A 7500-nucleotide genomic window follows, 5' to 3' on the forward strand; every position below is an offset into this window, starting at 1 on the left:
GTTGATGGGTATTTCATTTATGACGATCCATATATTTTCTGGGCTTCCCTTGTGGTTCAGATGGTAAAGAATCTGCCTGCAATGCGGGAGACCTGATTTCGATCCCTGGGTTGGGAAGATCCCCTGTAGGAGGGCACCTTGCTTATTTAACTTATATGCGGAGTACATCATGTGAAATATTGGGCTGGATGAAGCACAAGCTGGAATCAAGATTTCAGGGAGATATATCAATAACCTCAAATACGCAGATGATACCACCCCAGAGAGCGAAGAGGAACTAAAAAGCCTCCTGATGAAAGTGAAAGAGGAGAATGAAAAAGTTGGCTTAGAACTCAGCATTCATAAAACTAAGATCATGGCATCCAGTGCCATCATTTCATGGTGAATAGATGGGAAAACAATGAAAACAGTGACAGACTTTATTTTTTGGGCTCCAAAATCACGCAGATGATGACTGCAGCCATGAAATTAAAAGATGCCTGCTCCTTGGAAGAAAAGATATGACCAACCCAGACAGCTTATTAAAAAGCAGAGATATTACTTTGCCAACAAAGGTCCATCTAGTCAAAGCTATGGTTTTTCCAGTAGTCATGTGTAGATGTGAGAGTTGGGCCATTAAGAAAGCTGCTGCTGCTAAGTTGCTTCAGTCGTGTCCAACTCTGTGTGACCCCACAGACAGCAGCCCACCACGCTCTGCCGTCCCTGGGATTCTCCAGGCAAGAACACTGGAGTGGGTTGCCATTTCCTTCTCCAAAGAATTGATTGTTTGGAACTGTGATTTTGGAGAAGACTATTGAGAGTCCCTTGGACAGCAAGGAGATCCAACCAGTCCATCCTAAAGGAAATCAGTCCTGAATATTAATTGGAAGGACTGATGCTAAAGCTGAAACTCTAATACTTTGGCCACCTGATGCGAATAACTGACTCATTTGAAAAGACCCTGATTCTAGGGAAGGTGGAAGGAAGGAGAAGGGGACAACAGAGGTTGAGATGGTTGGATGGCGTCACCGACTTGATGGACATGAGTTTGACCAAGCTCTGGGAATAGGTGATGAACAGGGAAGCCTGGCATGGGGTTGCAAAGAGTCGGACATGACTTAGTGACTGACCTGAACTAATACATTTTCTGGTTTTGTCTAATTTAAATCTCCAAAGATTACTGCTGCTGCTACTGCTGCTAAGTTGCTTCAGTCGTGTCCGACTCTGTGCGACCCCACAGACAGCAGCCCACCACGCTCTGCCATCCCTGGGATTCCCCAGGCAAGAATACTGGAGTGGGTTGCCATTTCCTTCTCCAATGCACGGAAGTGAAAAGTGAAAGTGAAGTCGCTCAGTTGTGTCCTACTCTTAGCGAACCCGTGGACTCCAGCCTACCAGGTTCCTCCATCCATGGGATTCTCCAGGCAAGAGTACTGGAGTGGGGTGCTACTGGTGAATTTTAAAAAATCCTGTATAGAAAGTTCATATTGAAGGCAATGCTAATACTACAAGAATAAGTAAACTGTAAGAAATCTGCTGAGTTGGCAGTTCTTTTACACTTAGTTCAGGTCTTTGTCTGCTGTGTTATCAGATGAAAATAATGATAGTCTTGGTATGTTTGATAGGAATCTATCAGTAAATGTTAAATTAAGACATTAAAAATGAGGGTTTTAATAAGTCTCACATATTGGTGGTCAATCATAAACACAATGTCTTTGAGGAAGGACACGTGAAAGATGCTGAGGACTCTGAGTGGCTATTTTTGTAGCTTCTAGGTTTATTTTTTCTCTAAAATCAAGTTAATTTGTATAAATGGTGATGCAGGAACCCAGAATTAAATTGAAGACAGCAAGGATTCTAGGAAAAACTCATAGATCTTAGACATATTTTGAGTTTCATTCCTTCATGTTTATGTTCAAAACATTTCATCTACCATAACCAGCAGTTTTCTAGACTTTAAACAATATTGTTTTAAACTGTTACCATCCAGTTAGTCAATCTCTGTGTGAAGCTCTTCTGCGCTTTTAGTCTTGAGCTGTGGACTTTCTCCAGGTCCTCTCTATGTCTTTTGGTTTCAGCATTTTGACAGAATCTTAAATAAAAAATACAGGAGAGTTTTAGTCCTTACTCTCCATAATAACATCCATGCCCATGTTTTTGAAGCTTTATGATTTTCCAGTTTCACATCTCCTACTTTGTAGATTGATTTTTTTGTAATTGCTTTTTTCAGTTGATCAAGATATAGTTAAGAATTATGTATGTTCAAATACCCTAGTGAAAAGAGGCAGATATGTAGGATGGGGTTTTCTTTACAAAGGTAGGTGTTTTCCAGAGATATACATGATTACATGGTTTAAGTTCTTGCTACTGTCTTCGTCTGTTTGAACTGCTATAACAAAATACCATAGACTGAATGGTTTATAAACAACATAAAATTTATTTCTCACGGTACTGGAGGCTGGGAAGTCCAAGATTAAGGCACTGTCAAATTAAGTGTCTGATGATAGCTGCTTTTTGGTTCACAAATGGCTATCTTATTGCAGAAGGGGCAAAAGAACTCTCTAGGGTCACTTTTATTAGGACACTAAAAGGCTCCACCCTCATAACCTATTAATACCTCCCAAAGGCCCACCTTCTAATACCATCACATTGGATGTTAGGCTTTCAACATATTAACTGGGGAAGGGAGGTCTACATTTAGTTTATAGCAACTACACTTGGTTTGCTCACTATATTTTTTTATGCAAAGAATTAAACTACATTCTGTATCCCTTTATAGCCATGATATCTTTTAATTACCTACCTTTTCCTGCCTCTTTAGATGCTGAAATTATAAGCAAAAAAAAAATGGTTCAATTATGACTCTTTTCATGTGTTTACATTTTGTTGATAATTCTTTGTGAAATCTATTACACAACATTTTAGAGAAATTTGCAATATTAACCTTTATGTCAGTAGTAAAATCAAATGAAAAAATTGGATTCCATGTTTATTCTAAATTAAATGTCCAGTGGCTTTTACTTTATAATGTGCAGAAGGTCATGATTTTGAAGTGTAGGAACTCTTCTAGGATAGGAGACTGGAGTACCATTTCAAGGTGAAAGTCTGTGTTCAACTTCAAGTTTGGGAAATTCATTTGCTTCTCATAAACCAGCTTATCTAAACAACTAAAAAACTGCATCACAGGGAACTAAAGAGCCTGTACTTGATTTTTAGTGTATTATTAAAGAATATGTTGCAACATCAAATTAAAACAATCTAAGTTCCACTGGAAGAGACCACTGGAGAGGCAAATAGCATCTGACCTATGTGACTTAGAAAAGTAGTCACGAAACAAAACAAAAAACAAAAAAAAGAAAAGTAGTCGTTATGCTTTCTTTTCTCAGTCTTGATCTCTGACTTAAATGTTTACTTGTCAGTCATTGTTTTGTTTTTATGACTGTATTATGAAGGCCTTTCTTAAAAAGATTACATACACACGTGTGTGGTGTGTGTGTGTGTGTGTGTGTGTGTGTGTGTGTGTGACCAAAATAAGCATTTTCCTTCCCACTGCCTGGGAAGATCATACTTGATCATTAGTATTTACATAGCATTTGCTTCCATTGAATTCTAAGAGCAGAGGGATTCTCTTTTAAAGTCATTGGTAAGACAGTTTGTTTTTTCCATGAACATACTGAAATTATGCACTGGGCAAATTAGTGAATTTTACCAAATATGTCTCAAGGATAAATATAGCAATTTTCACAGTGAATGTTTTCCATCTCTCAGGAAATCTGTTTGTCATAAAATGACAAGATTTTTTTGGAGGGTTGGGGGAATGGGGCGATTGCCTTTGCAAACTGATTTTGAATTTCATTAAATAACAAGGCAAACCTGAAAAATATTTTATATTTAATGGAAGTACTTAAGCATGATCTTTTGGTGGGAAGCAAATGGAAAGAATTTTTAGCACATCTACTAAAGAAACAGATTTTCCTTTACTGCTCCAGGGTGATCATTATAAACCATAACTTTAAAATTTTAAATTATGAAAAATATCTCATCTTGGGAATTCACGTGAATTTATACCGATAAACTAGTCTTGTAATGTTGTAAGTGAGAATTAGTGTGCTTTTATAAGACAATAATTTTGCCATTTTTCTGTGTAGTAATGCCAAAATAATCAGGTTTAAAATATTATGTACAGTGAAAATTGACATAAAATATTTTATATTTGTATCTCTACTGCCATATTTTTGGAAGAATGAAGTGAATGAAATACTAGATGGAGAAATAGCTAACATTTTATGCCCTCTCAAGCATATAAATAAAAAATCCAAAGTTTACAGATGACCTGAATTCTGTGTTTCACCAGGTAACTCTCTGAAAGATGCAAGTCTTCCACCCAGTTATTAAAGCCATAGTGAAGGTTAACTTTGAGAAAGCTAATATGCTAATTGTGTCACAATACTACAGGGATGTGAGTGAAGAAATACTCAAAAAAAAAAAAAAATTACAGATTTTTCACAATTATTTCACTAAGAAATGTTCTTCCTGGTGGCTATTTTAAAAAAGCAACAAAACAGTGTTGAAGTGTCTTATAAATTGTACCTCAAATCAAAAAGTGGCAAAGTTTTCATTTTCTTTCCATCTCTCTTCCCTCTATGAATTCCTTCTATTTTGAGTGATGTTTCCAAGGAGGCTTAAACAATTAAATGCTGTTGAAGCAACCTGTTAGCTTTTCTTTTTATCTATTTCTCCCATTTTTGTGGCATCTGGCTTCCTGGCACCTTCTAGTGTTGCTGTTTTTATTCATACCAAAGCTATGTGGATTTTAATGTAGTTAGTTATTTAAGTTTTGACATCATAGTCAATTCATGTTTTAAGCCAGTCTCTGGTTAGAATGTCTGTTTAAGACACAATTCTTAATATAGAAAGGAAAGGGCAAGATTTTTTTTTCTTATGAAATTGCAATGTTGTCAATTAGAAATTGTATTATACATGGCACTCCTATCATAACCATATATAACAGAAGTTTGATTGATCAAAAAGTTTTTATAAATTGATATGATTTGTCATCAGTTTTTCACAAAGGTTCTGGCTGACAGCTTAACAAAAGGGATGTAACACCACCTAAAGTAAAGAGCTGTCATGATAGTAATCATTTCATACATTACGTATTTTCTTTTATTAATCTATAGCCAATGTCTATTTCCTATTATGCTACCCATATAAATGTAATTGATAATGATCAACAAAATTCCACTATCATTTTAATAATGTATATGCTAATTCCTTATTATTTTCCTAGCAATTGGCAGAATTTTGCTCTTTGCACCTGGAGGATGTTTGAGATTCTGCATAACCCAGGTTTATTTTCTGTGTATTGCAAAACGAGGGATGTTCCCTTTAATAACCTGAAATTTTAATAAGGGTCTAAGAAATAGTTGGAAAAAAATCAGTGAACTTATATTTAAATTAGGTCTTTGAGAGCTTGGAGATTCTAACTTGGTGAACTCTAATTAAATCCCTTAAGGCCACTGGGTCTGCCTCCCTAGTTCTTGATGGTGAAAGTAAGGTCTTCAAAAAGAGTCCCTTGGCAGTATACAAGTGGAGGCAAAAAATCCTACAGCCCTTCACTATAGCATTTTACAAAGCTAGAATTCCAGAAGGAGTACCAGGCAAGGGGAGCTATAGAGGCTGAAACCTGAGAACTAGTAAAGCTGGAAAGTAGAGGAAAAAGAATTTGGAAAGAGCAGTAATTCAAGAACATCATTCATGGAGACGGCAGTGTGGATGTGAAGCAAGACAAAGGAGCAAATGAGATACACATGTGCTGGTAACGACGGAGCAAATCTTAGCTGGCATGTTTTGCAATTAACATTTCCAGGAAGAAATGCTCAAATACAAAATTGTCATTTTTTTAGTTCTGACATTAGAGTGTTTTTTTTCCTCAGGGCACATTTTCCATATAAATATCTAAGCTTCCCCCCCACTCCCCAACTAGATTTTAATTGTGTGGATGAGTTTATCTGTGATTGTGAGAGCAAAATAGGTGTATTGAGTCTTCTTAAGGCCAAGAAGAAATAAATGATAGGCGATCAAAATATGTGGAACTTACATTTGTCTGTATTCTCAGTAGCTTTGCCTGTTCAGTAATATAGAGGACATGAACTAAATAAACCATTGAGTGAATGCTTCTTTATTTTGTCCATGTGATAGAGGCTGGAGGTAGGGAGATTTTGTACTTTCTCCTCACATTTAAGATATTTTCAAAAGTAATATTTATTAATAGTATTCATAATTTAATCTCCTTAACTCATTGTGCACTAAATACTCCGTATTGCCTCTTAAAAAACAGATTGTCAGCCTTGCAGAGAGCTGTTTTTTTTTTTTTTTTCCTTTTCTGTTTTACCCTAATCATTCATTTTCTACCAAAATATCCGGTTTGGATGCCAAAGTGTGTGTCAGTCCTTGCCATAGATACCTGTATTGTGTTCCTTTTTTACTTTTTGGCATTTACACTCCCTTTTACTAGATTGTATTTTAGTAGATTAAGACAAAACAAGGATCTGCCAGTAGTGTCAAATACCCACAAAGTTTCCTTCCCCAGTGGGTTCCTGTGAAAATGGACAGAGAGCTAATTGAAAAGGAGAGGCACGCTGTTGGGTTCTCATTAGTGTATTTCAGTGCCATGGTCACGTGAACTAGTGCGTTCTTTCATATGTGATTGATATGTGATGTTCTGGCAGCCCCCGTCCTGACCAGATGCTCTACAAAGTAGGAATAATGTAGGAAAACTTAGAATTTATACTTTTGTAGTTTGCTCTGCTTTTTATTTCAAAAAGGCTTTTAAAGTCCTATGAATGCTATTTAGATCACTTATATGTCGAGATGGAAATACTGATTCTTGATGCTTTGAATAAACCCCTAACCCCAAAGGCATATTGAGCTACTGGGTGCTAGCTTTGTTCTTGAATACAAGTTCCAAAAAGTTTTATTTACTTTTTGAACTCTTTGCTAGGATGAAAGTGCCATAGTGCTTTTGTGGTCTGCCACTTAAGTGGCTTCATCTTTTCTTGAGGGAAAAATGAAAGTAACAAGCAAAATATAGAGGAGGTTTTAGTTTGTTCTCTGATCAAAAGGGTCATTTATTGATCTGGTGCTTGAAAGGAAAAGATCTGTTTGGGGGAAAGTCATTGTACTATCTAGAGTCTGAACTCTTCTATTCTTATTATCTATTAGAGCACGATAAGTCTACAATTCTCTTTCTGCTGAAGCAAAACTCATAATTAAAATAAGAGCTCCATCACCATTATGACCATATGACTGTTGTAGTAAACTTGCAAAGCTGAAAATAAACATCCATGCTAATTGAAATGCTGATATTTTAATTAGTCTTAAATGTAGATGATTTCTTCCAAGTGATAGTTCACACTATAATATTTTCGTTGTTTCCTCTCTTACCCAAAAGAGAAAATTAGGAAGAACTGTCCTTTGAAATTAAATATTATCTACTTTCTTTTCTCCCTTCTCACTTTT

This window comes from Bison bison, unplaced genomic scaffold, assembly GCF_000754665.1.
Source record: "Bison bison bison isolate TAMUID 2011002044 unplaced genomic scaffold, Bison_UMD1.0 scf7180017864533, whole genome shotgun sequence".
NCBI classification, from domain to species: domain Eukaryota; kingdom Metazoa; phylum Chordata; class Mammalia; order Artiodactyla; family Bovidae; genus Bison; species Bison bison.